Source organism: Procambarus clarkii, chromosome 16 (genome assembly GCF_040958095.1).
Source record: "Procambarus clarkii isolate CNS0578487 chromosome 16, FALCON_Pclarkii_2.0, whole genome shotgun sequence".
Classification (NCBI taxonomy): Eukaryota; Metazoa; Arthropoda; class Malacostraca; order Decapoda; family Cambaridae; genus Procambarus; species Procambarus clarkii.
In genome coordinates, this window is record NC_091165.1 from 28502047 (window position 1) to 28514916 (window position 12870).

The window sequence follows — 12870 nt, forward strand, 5'->3', positions numbered from 1 at the left end:
TGGTGATGAGTGGGCTGGTGGTGAGTGGGATGAGTGATGAGAGGTCTGGTGGTTTAACAATTTCCACAAATATTACAGCAAAAAAAATATATCATCAACAATTACCTTTAAAGTTTATAACATTGCTGGAACTGTTTAAAAAATATGATTTTATATATTCATGCACCTGTATATGAGTCGTTAGTCTATTGTACGGTTCGCCGGATGGGTATAGTTGGCCTATACTTGCCCTTAACACACATACTGGAGGCCTACCTCGTCCCTAGTTAAGACAAGTTAACACACATATAGAGGTCTACCCTCCATAAACAATGTCTACTAGAGGTTTTAATGTGAGTATGTACAATCCAAACGTTATGTTCACATACTTTTTTTTTTTGCTGAGAGCTTTTGTACAGTAATAGTTAGGGTAGGTTTGGTTAGGTGAGAATAGGTTAATTAGGCTAGGTTTAATTTTGTTAGATTAGAATAAGTTAATTTAGTTTAGAAGTTCAACAGTTTACAAACTAATACAGACCGGGTATGTGCTCATCTAGATGTGCTTCAGGGTTGATCATGAGGTCTTAGACCTGCCTTTCGAGTACAGTATTTTGTAATTTATTTCGAAGACTTCTCTTGTTTTTTATATTATATTCACTGTAGTGTTTGTTTACAGGCGGAAAGAGAATACAGGAAGTAAGGAAAAGTAATGTAGCAGAAGACACTCACCTGAAGCCAAAAGTCGTGTACTCCTGTACCCACCTGTGCACACAAGTAAAGCCCTGTACTCTGAGCCTGTGCACCGCATAGGTTCAAGTCACCCTTCTGTGAATTTGTCCATGTGTCCAAGGACTCTGGAACTGAAAGGAAAAAGGAATAGATATGCGAAGAGAGCCTGTAACATAGGGGGGAAAAGAACGGTAACGCCAAGAGCCCCTTATGTCAGTGGCAGCAACTGGCACTCCTGCAGGGGGAACGTTCCAAGGGTGCCAGAAGGTGCCAACGAGGGGTGTGGATGGTCGCTAGGGCATGATCAGCCGCTGTCCACGTGGACACGCCCGTATATAAAGCAGGTCTGGGCAGAGGGAGGATCTCAGTGAGGCGCTTGTAGTTGTGCGAGCAAGTTGTGAAGACGACCATAGTGGCGGACTGCAGTGTCACCTTCATCTAACAACCCTTTACCACCTGTTGAAGACGCCTGACCATCGCTATCACTCCCCTGTGCAGCTCTAATACTACGACTTCGGTGAGCTCTTGAACCCCCCCATTATTGTGAAAACAACATTAAGTACTTGTATGTTTGTCTTCGTCTCGTCCCATTCTCGAATGGGTTGTTATAATACATGCAAATCCTTTCTTAGAAAGACCTATCAAACTTTGAGGAGTAGGCGGTGTTCCGTTTTCTTTGATACTGTGAACTTTAGAATTTAGTGATTTAACCGCCTCTCGGCGGTCCATTAAACTACGGAACGTAGTGTAAACATTTTTACGTGTTTTTATGTATTTAGTTTCCGTGGCTTGGATAGATAAACAGTGGCTTGTGAAAAGTCATCCTTTCTTTTTCTTTCACATAGTTTTCCAGTTATATTGATTCCTTCGGCCGATATAGACCGAAGGAATAGTTTACAAAAATAAATGTAATGGTTTTTACCATCGTTGTCGAAGAAATTCCTGTTAGCATTATCGTGTTGCTTCGTTAAACTTAGTCATAGGTACGATTTTAAGTACAAGATACGAAAAAGTATTGTTATGAAGTTTCATATAAGAATGCTCTTATATAATAGGCTTCACACACTTTGGTATATGATAGGCTACATACTCTTTCTCTTATATAAAAGGATTTATACTCTTTTTGAGTGTCTTATATGATAGGCTATATACTTTTTGATTGTCTTATAGGCTATATACTCTTTGATTGTCATGTACGTACTGTACAATTATCAGTTGCCCTGCTCTATTTTCCTCTATATAGCATAATTCTCCACTGGTTCATACTTCCGTATCCTGCTTTAAACACATTATTTATATTGTCATAATCTATTCTTACAACGAGGAACCCATTGCGATGTATATTTCTTAACTGATAAACATGGCTTCATTCTGAATCCCAATTATCCAATATATAAATATATATATATATATATATATATATATATATATATTATATAGTAAAAAAAAATAAAATCGTTTCACATTTCGTTAGTAGCTCTGAGTTCTTCCCTTGTATTGAAGTTGTCATCTCTGTTGATCTTCATATTGCTGGGCTAATAACCTTTTACAACGGTTTGTAGTCATAATAAATACATTATTGATGTTATTATTTTAGTGTTGAGAACAATGTTATGGGCTAAAATACGAGATTATTGATTTTCCTTATTTGAATATAAGAACATTTGATTTTTAATGATACATTTTCAAATGATTTGCTTAGAATATTTAGTTATAATGAAGTCACCAAATATAATAAATATATAAAATATTTAAATATTAATATTTCAATTAAAATTAAGACATTTAAATTTATTACATTACCATTAGTTAAGGATTACGTTAAAGTATGTATGATGGACACTATAAGCATAAAAAGTCAACATATAAATATAGTATTCTAGCATGATTATTTTTTCCCCTACACGCTAGTAACCACCTGGAGATCGCATATTTAAAAATGATCATGCAAAGATACATACACGCACACACACACACCATTAGATGAGAAGCAAGATGTGTTAATGAGCTGATGCTTGCCCTACAAGCGCATGCAAATAAGTACACTAACATCAATCTCTGCACTCACATAGAAGGGTAGAAACATGAAAAATGTTTACGACATACAAGATACTGAGAACACCAACATTCCACATGCACAAAACCCTCCACACACACAACCACAATCTCCCCAACCAACTACTCCCCCCACCCCACCCCCAACCCACCACACAATCACCGCCTAGTGGAGGATTTGGCCGAGTAATTTTACTGACGTTTACTTCCTTCGGCAGACATCAGACATCATCAAGTCAAACATCAGAATGAGAACGTTGACATCCTTCATGACTTTCGTCGTCGCCTTCTACTGCCTGGTGCTCCTCTTCCAGTAAGTAACAATTAATAAAAATGTTTATTCTCTCTGATTTGATTGGTTCTTTGGCGTCCCAACAACACTTTACGTCAGGGTAAACTAGGCCTGTGAGATACTTTTTTTTTTATTACTGTTTAATGTCCCGCAGCATATGGCATGATTATTACGTTCAAAAACTAAGTTTTCCAATTGCCTGACTACCCGGCACGACTCCCGAAGACTGGGGGTCATATCCTCTCAATTAACAGTCAATCAATCTAACATATATTGTGACAGCTAAATTTATAAAATGCAACTTAATTAGTCTGGCAATGAAGTTCAGTGTTTCATATTAATTCACTTGGGTACCAGAGGTTGTTAAGTCATATTTAATAATGCTAGTGTGTGTAACTAATGCTAAGGACACAGAGCAGATGGCGTTCTAGATTAGGTTACCAATGGTTCATCTGTTGTTCATCACGTAACTGTTCAGTTACGTTATTGAACTGTTACGTAACTGTTAGTTTTATAAGCTTTACATTTGTTTGAATTCTTTTTACTTTCGTTATGGGTAAATATTAGTGAGTATGGCCTTTTTGAGCTTCTTAAAGCATTATTATAATGGACAATGTATGAGTATTATTGCTTCTATGATTATTACTAATATCCAACAATGATAATATATACCGGACCTAGTAGGTTTATGTTAAGGTAATCATGTATTGTTACGTAAAGAGTAGGCAAGCAGAATTCTCAGTTCTTTACACACTAAAACATAATAATGTACAAATATATAAAAAAGGCCAAAGTTCATTGCGTCTTCTCGATATTATTTATGGAATAAAATTATACAAGACCAATGACCTTGCAGGGTGCCATTCTTTGAAACAATTCTGCGCTCAGCATAAATCTCTCGTCTAAGAATAAGAACATATGTACGTCTATAGGGCAGGAGATATTAATATAATATAATATCTCATGCGATTGTGTCATTGCTAAGGGGCAATGGTAGTTAGCGTCGAGGTCTAATAGTATCTTTCATTAACCAGGCTAATAGTACCTTTTATTAATTAGGCTAATAGTATCTTTTATTAATAAGGCTAATAGTATCTTTTGTTAATCCAGGGAAGCGGCAGCTGCCCCTCGCTGCGAACACCACGACCGACCTCCTCCCAACAACTGCAAATATGGTACTGTCCGGGACTGGTGTCGCAATGGAGTGTGTGCAAAGGTACGCCATCACTTCCCCCTCTCAGTGTGTCTATATTCCTTGAAGAATATCGTGAATGTTCAGAATATAATCTGTTAAAGCTTTAAATACAGATGCTAAGAATGATATATTAGTATTAATAATAAAATCAAAGTTATGACTAGCTTTATATACTTTTTATAATGACACATAATTCTGTAGTTGTATGTTGAAATAATGTAGATGTTATTTAGAGAGATGTTAAGGGAGGTTTGGAGTAAATGTGAAAGAATAATAATAACAGTATTCAGAGACTATATAAACTGCTTTAGATCAATCTAAATGCTTGACATGTCTTAAACAATTTCACGAGTTTAGGAAATTGTTTCTGACTGAGTGAGTCTTAGTGTCTTTCCAGGGTAATGAGAATAATTTATTTGGTTTATTTTTGTACTGTGATCGTAATAGGAATGGATTATTACTTAGGTTTTGTGTGCTGTTTTCGTCGCTTACATGTAATGTGTTGTGTTTCAGGGACCTGGTGAGAGCTGTGGGGGGAACTGGTTCGAGCAAGGCAAGTGTGGCATGGGAACGTTCTGCCAGTGTGGTGTCTGCACCGGTTGCTCCACCGTCGATGGTAGCTGCGCGAACGGTCACTTGATGTGCTAGGCTACTCAACCCACACATTTTCCTCCTAACACTTGTGATGATGAGAAACACCAAGATGAGAGCAGAATTTATTTGTAGATAACGTTTCGCCAGAAAGAGTTTCATCATATCTAACCAAGATACACCTCCAGAAGGGCCAACCCCTTCCAACGACCATCATGTAACCGGGCTCCTGTTGATGACGCCAGCACCTTTCGCTCGCAGCCTATTATCTTATCTGGAGACCTGTTGATGTTCCCGGCTCTTTATAAAGTCCACCAGCTCCTGGTATTCTCTACCATCTTACCCGGGTACTGCTTGATTTAGGTTTTCCTGCCATCCGCTACTCTCTTTTTCTTGGTACCTGTTAATTAATGATGTCAGGTCTTTCTGCCAGTCCTATTTCTTTATACTACGGCCAAAGATTTACTCAGCAGGCGTCGCCCGTTGAAGCAAACCCACACCATTGCCAGTCTCACACGCTGCCGTCAAACCCAAGAGTGGGATCTACATTTCTCCATCCTTGTCCATAGGATTATCTGGCCACACCCATAGGATATGTTTGGCCACTTTTATCAGGATTATCTAAGCAATCCGCAGGACAAGTCTTACCAGACCTATAAGATACGTCTGGCCAGGCTATATGTCAACTATATTGGTTCATATATCTACTAAATATGCTATATCCTGTTGCATATATGCGCTTGTGATAAATGAGTACAAATATTATTAGTAGGAGGTATTTAGCCAAGTTATTTGAACTTTCGTACCTCCAATTCTGTATCCAGGGGGACGATACAGTTCGTATACAATGCAATTGTTGATCGCATCTATATATTTAGATATATATATGCGTTATATATTTGATTATTATTCTTTAAGTGTGATTAATGACAAACCGATTAACTGTGTTCAATGACACGTTATTCACTCTTTTCTCTTTCACTGCCATCTGGTAAGTTTAATTTCACAATGCACTTGACGTCCAATAATATCTGGATCCTAGACACTACTCTTTTGTTAGCGAAGTAGGATGGTGCATCTCTTAATTAACAAATACTTCCCTTGTGCCAATTATGTGATTAGTTCTACATATCTTTAACATCTTTAATTTGTAAATTGTTCTCATTATGTAATTATGTTATGTATAATCTGAGCAGTTAATATATATATAATCTATTTATTATGCCAGTTGAAAATAATTGTAGCCTATCACGTGATTCAAATCTTTAGATACCAAAGTGCAATAATTAAGAATTACATGTATACTTAGTTTACTTTTTGGATTTTCTCGTATGTGCAAATTAATGTATCCGGGTTTAAGGTATACTTTGGATATTCCCTTATATACCCGGGATCAACTTAAGACAGGGTCATCACCAACTTAAAAAAGTTATAACCATTTGTACCTGGGGTCATCAACTACCTGCCACATTTGTCTATTTGGGGGTCATCAATCACTTGATTGATTGAGGTGTTCAACAACTATCTGACGTCACCTTTCAAGTGTTTTGGGATCAACTTCGAACTATACCAACTATCTGGCGTCACATTTCAAATGCATTGGGATCAACTTGGATCCCAAACTTGGATATATTAGTAAAAAATTTCACTGGGAACTGTAAATGTCAGCTACAAATATCTGAACTTATCATGTGTGAGGTAGTTGAGTCCCAAATCCAATTACTATGTACCTGATGCACCGCGCCTGCCTTCCCTCACGCGACTGCCCAATTGGGCCTCAACACAATAAAGGCTCTATATTCATATTCCTTTTGTTTAAATATATCTTGACTCCCATATATTCTAGATTTAAACAAATATATTACTGTGTGTCATATATCACAGATATATGTAGCAAATCGACAATCGACTTGAGAATGGTCCAGGACAGACCGAAACGTCGTCGTCCCTTCACCTTCTAGTGTGTGGTCTGGTTAACAATATGTAGCAAATCTTGCTTCTTGGTCCAGGATTAAGGCTATTCTAGAAATAGTGTCCCACAATACAAGAGGTCTGAGAGGGAGGAGAAGACGAATTTAATGTCTTTCAGGGTTAAGGCATACACCAGAATGTTTATATTTTGTAGGAGGGCTGCTATGTGCTTCCTCTAGGATGCTATATAGAGTATAGACAGTTTGAGATGCGGAATGTGTTAGGCTATTCTAGGCATACAGGATTATCCCACCCAACTTTGGGAATGGTTATATTGCCCTGGAAGGGTTTCTTAAGCATCCTGAATTATATACATTAAAGCCTCAGTGGCCGACACGATATAAATAGTTTGCAAGTGGTGTATATACATTACAAGTGGTATCCATACCTTACAAATGGTAGCCATACCTTACAAGTGGTATTCACACCTTGCAAGTTTTATACATGCATTACAAGTGGTATCCATACCTTACAAGTGGTAGCCATACCTTACAAGTGGTATTCACACCTTGCAAGTTTTATACATATATTACAAGTGGTATCCATACCTTACAAGTGGTAGCCATACCTTACAAATGGTATACATTCATTACAAGTAGTATCCATACTTTGCAAGTGGTATCCATACCTTACAAGTGGTATTCATACCTTGAAAGTGGTATACATACATTGCAAGTGGTGTCCATTCCATACAAGTGGTATCCATACCTTACAAATAGCAGCCATACATTACAAGTGGTTTCCATACCTTACAAGTGGTATTCATACTTTGCAAGTGGTATCCACATCTTACAAGAGGTATACATACCTTCAGAGGGTATACATACGTACAACCGTCACTACTGAACTTCATTATCCTTCTGCCAAGAACTTGTCGTTCATAAGGGTGTGAGTAAGAATGTACTCTGAGTAGTAGGTAAGGATGTACCTACTATTCATGTTAAATTGCAGAAAAATGTAAGATTTTGCAATTATTTTCTCCTCATTGAAAAGCTAATCATTCGATAAAAAGTTTAAATAAAACATTCGATAGTGTTTTATTACTCCTTAGGCTATCCTAAGCATTTATTTAACCAGTTTAACAGGAATGCAGAACACTTTTCATACGATTCAATGCTAATCAGAGACTCGAATTGTTCCGCTTTGCCCATGTTTGAATGGCATTCTACCAAAACAATTGCAAATTGAACCAAATCAACTAACTTAATTTTGACCTAATTATTCACAACAAACTGTAATATATATATAGCAAATATTATTACATTTATAAGGTAGATAAGGATTTTGTTTACACAGTGCGAACGTATTTACGAATGCGCTTGAGTGGACGCTTCCATTCCGGTGCCTCACTGGGTATACACAGCTGGAAGGTGTACCTCTCCTCCTTGTATACCTGTATACACACACTCAGTTTACTTTTTGCTGTGTATACTATGTTCAGGACTTCATGTATACTTGCCGGTTGATGAGTAAGCTCTTGTTGCGGTGGTGTTAACTGTCCTCCCGCAGGTGATTGGCCGTAAGCCCGACACTAAACCCCTTGTTCCAAGACATAGTTGGGCTGTCAAGAATACCGGAGAGTCTTGCTCATTTCTCCCGGCGGGCAGCGTCGTATAGTGTCTCTTGTGAGTCCGTGGCGTCACCGGCAAGTGCTTCCTCGCGAGTTCTTGAATGTATAGTTATATTTCATGACGCTAAACTGTGTGCCGGAACGGAAGTGTAAACCCACGACAGAACTAAAAGTCGAAACTAACGAGGCATTGAGACTATGGCGAGCTGAAGGCTCTGGCTATTGTGTTTATGTCTCTGTTAAAAAAAAGAAAATGAGCTCATGACTAGCAATCACTGTTTAGAGAAATGTTAAGAGCTATCCAGGAGAAGCAGGACGCTCATAAACTGGAACAATGAAGAGAATCTACTCGTCAAAAGGTACAGTAAAATATAAATGATCACATTTTACTTTTTAAGACCATATAGCTTATAGATGCTCAATATTATATTGAGCTGAGTTGAGAATTATATGAAGGACATGTGTATAGGACATATATAGCACTGTATTGCGACGCAAGTGACTGGGTACTGGTGCCTGTTCCCCCCCCCCCCCAACACGCAGTTTGGTAACTATACTCAACTATATAATTGGTTAGAAGGCGACAACCAACCTAACCTTCACTACATTATGCCCAAGATTGCGTATACTAGACCTAGGATAACCTATAATAACCCTATTTGAGGCTTGCTAAGTTTTCGTTTGCTTGATGCCTTGTTTATAGTGCCCTTCAAACCACCAGTAGTACAAGATGTAGATGTTTTTGAGTGGCATTGTCCATTTTTGTTTCCATATTCCCCCCACCGTCACTATATAGACTATCATTGGTAATGTTTGAAGAATGAAATAGTGATACAAGGAAAGCTGAGGTAATGAACGTGATACACTGGTAGTTTAGTTACAAATATTGAATTACGTAGTAGCCTCTGACTCAGCTTCCTTAAGTCATGTAATGTTTTGGGTGAGGTACTTTTAGCTCAGTCATGTTTGTGTAGTGCGTGAGCCTGGTGAGTCTGTGCTTGTTCTCTTCTATTGCACAACCTTAATATTTTCTCATAAGCTTCGCTAGCCTCCCGTGACAAACTTAGTAACAAAGTCTGTCAAATGTTAATGCTGCAACTTCTTCATCAATTTACAAAATGCTGTTAAACCATGACTCTATATGCGACAATATTTATTACCGATTTTGCATATGTCGACTGATTTTTAAAGGGAAATTAGATATTTCTGTAATTCATAAGCTAGTCTTAAATTTGTTAACCCTCACAAAGGTACATTCATACATAAAGCAACGCGTTAATTAACATTGGGTTCATAGTATCATTAGTATGACTACTTCAATTAATTTTATTGGTGTTGTCAGCAGCGCGCGCTTTACAAATGCCAAAACTAACCTTACCTGAACCTACTCTCAACTAATTGCACCTTATCTGGTCTTAACTAATCTCACCTTATCTCATGTCAGCTTGCCTAGCATAACCTAACCCGTCTAACCTAATCTTACTTGAACCTAGCCTTTGCCTACCTCTAACCTCGCCTAATTTAGCATAATTTAACCTTACCAATTTAACCTAACGTTAATAATCTACCTTACCTCACCTACCCTAACTTGTTTTAAGAACATTTGCTGGGCTTTATGATTTCAAAAAATATAAAAACAGAATTATGGTGTCACTACAGTTAAGTTGAAAATAATACAGATGCCTTCTTGCTCGTGATGTTATTTATACAAGGTTCTTTACCAATTACTTAATAAATTAATATTTTTTGGGTAATTGGTAAACAGGTGCCACACCTGTTTTCCATAATGTTCAGTCCATTCGAACTATCGCTTGTGGTTAGTCGCATGTATGTATCTATATAAAAGTTAACTTTGTTGGGGGATTAATCAACCTTATGTGTATTTTTGCTTTATCAACAAAAAGCAAGAGGGAGGGAGGGAGGGGATTTTTTTTTTACTTTTAACATATGATTGGTGTGCACTTTTTTTTACTATCTCTAAAAAATTAACTTTATTTAACAAATCTGTCTCAAAATGCTAATTGCGTAGGTAAAGAAAATGTTTAATGATTTAACCATTATATCATAGGATGTCGTTGTCTGTTGGAGTATCAGTTTTAGAGAATAGTCATTTGTCTTCGCAAAACTTATTTGTTTGACGCTTTTGGCTAAGCCAATTTTTTTGTCTTCCCGGCTTAGTGCCTTCCTTTGATAATTACTTCCCCAGGCCTAGTTTGTTTGGGCCTGGGCTAGGCCTTGTAATCTAATTGGCTAGGCCTTCTTTATTGAGCCCCTTATTAGCTTGTTAGCTTTCCCTATAGTTAAACTAGTGACTGAATTATATTAATATCACAAGCTTCATTTGCAATCTGAATTTCATCGGGAATTTCTGAAATATTTTTTTTTGAAGCACAATACAGTAACAAATAGCCCATGCACCAATGCTAGCATGGAAATAACACATGCTAACATTCTTACACAGCCACTGACACGCATATAATGTTACTCCCTGCCAGCGCAAGGCGGCTCTTGTTTATGTAAAGTTGTGGACAGTGTTGTGTATGAGTTGATTATGTGACGGGCGGCGTCATTTTTCTGACCTTGACTTCCCTCACGTACTCTGATGTCATGGGGGGCGTGGCCCCAGTCCGGAGATATGATTGGCTGCCGGTTGAGTTTTCTACCGAAAGGAACGTTAGTGTATATTTTGAGGGGTCCATTTATAATTTTAAAATGTCACACATTTCAATAAGCAGAGATAAAATATATGCAAGTTCACCCTCGCTTTTATAAATATATACTGTATATATATATATATATATATATATATATATATATATATATATATATATATATATATATATATAGGGGGGTACCACCACTGGTGTAATTATAGGGACCCACAGCCTCAGAGAAGGGAACACAGAGCACTCAGGGAAAAACTTGACATTTAACTCTGAATACGAAAGAGTGTTCACTTCTCCTACCACCCCCTTTTTTTTTTTATTATGATGTACACTTTATTATGCAAGGTTATACAGTTACATATCTGATTTTATACAAAAAATGAACATTAAGAGGACACAAGAAAAAGTTCGCTTCCTAGAGGCTGTAGATTTCCTCGAACTCCTCCGACGCCGGGCAGGAACCGAGGATGCAGCGGGCATTTCCCCTCTGGATCGCGACACTGAGGCGCTGAAAGAGAAAACTTGCTGCTCTAGGGTCTCTTGTGGTGTCAATGAGCTTGGAACCAAGATCCTTAAGAAACCTTCTTGCACTCTCACCCCATGGGCCTAGGGTCTCAGACCCTATTGGAACGAAATTGTACCTTTGATCTAATTGCCTGTACTTGACTGACTTTTGTTTTTCTCTGTGTGTCGCTGCGGCTCCTGCCGTGCCGGCAGAGAGGGTGATGTATGTCGTTGCCAGGGTGGATACGCAAGTATAGTCCCATGCTAACTGCCTGCCACCCTTCCACGGACGCAGTGTGATTCCGTCTGGTCGGCCGGCGAAGCTAACAGAGTCACGGTTCAGTAGGTTGCGGGGCTCTCTCTCCGCTGGACACTGAGCAGAGGCAAGGCTTCTTTTAATGATGTCGTTGACTTCGTCGTGTCTAGTGTGCCAACCACCCGATTTTCCACAGTGCAGGCCATGCAATCCATATTCGTCAGCATCTGCCTCGCCGCAAATACACCTGTGAACAGTGTGGATAGGGGCAGCAAGGCGGAGAGCGACTGCAATACGGAGCTCCTGCGGATCAAGACGTGTGCCTGTCGCAGACATAGGGACTGCCAGAAGGAAGTCCCCTGCATGGGGAGCCTGCACAGCTGTGAGGCGTGCACGATCACTGGGGGTTGTTGCTGCCTCCAGCAAAGCTGTGGCTTCTTTGTCTACAATGGGGCTGTCCCAACTGGATTGTTTCTTGGCTTTCGGCATGGCTGGTCTGAGTGCTGGGTCTGTCATGGCACCCCATTTCGTGTCACATTCCGTGTAGTGGGGGTCCTGTATCCCCGCTACATCACTCAGGGTGTCAGGTAGAATTTCCTTAACCAGGTCATCTGATGCTGAGGAGGAAGACAGGAAGGCTGGGACTGCAATTTGGGTGGCGGTGCGGACACCCAAGCCACCGAGCCTGACAGGAAGAGTGGCTTGTTTCCACTGGCATTCGTTGAGAGAGAGGTTAACAACTTTTTCCAGCATGGTCTTCAGTAGGAGGTCATACTCGTCAAGCTTTGGGTTGTTGTAAGATGGGGCGCACCTCAGAAAGTAGGTTAGCCTCGGAAGGGATAGGCATTTGGTGAGGAGATAAAAAGCATCGTGGGCATCGATGTCACCTATTCTGTCTTCCATCCTCCTAAGGTCTGCGATTTTCTTGTCGAGGATCTCCTCAATGGCGTTAGACCCGATATATATATATATATATATATATATATATATATTATATATATATTATATATATATTATATATATATTATATATATATTATATATATATTATATATATATTATA

General features: G+C 38.7%; 2 long non-coding RNA genes across 2 annotated transcripts in view; both read left to right on the top strand.

Moving 5' to 3' along the window:
- The window catches only part of LOC138365193 (uncharacterized), a 39687-nt gene extending 38462 nt beyond the window's left edge, over nt 1-1225 (top strand). Inside the window, exon 3 of the long non-coding RNA XR_011228757.1 lies at nt 656-1225. This is a non-coding gene — a long non-coding RNA (uncharacterized lncRNA). The remainder of the gene's footprint in view (nt 1-655) is intronic.
- A 6907-nt stretch (nt 1226-8132) lies between these two features.
- Nucleotides 8133-12870, top strand: part of LOC138365194 (uncharacterized) — a 209800-nt gene continuing 205062 nt past the window's right edge. Inside the window, exon 1 of the long non-coding RNA XR_011228758.1 lies at nt 8133-8741. This is a non-coding gene — a long non-coding RNA (uncharacterized lncRNA). The remainder of the gene's footprint in view (nt 8742-12870) is intronic.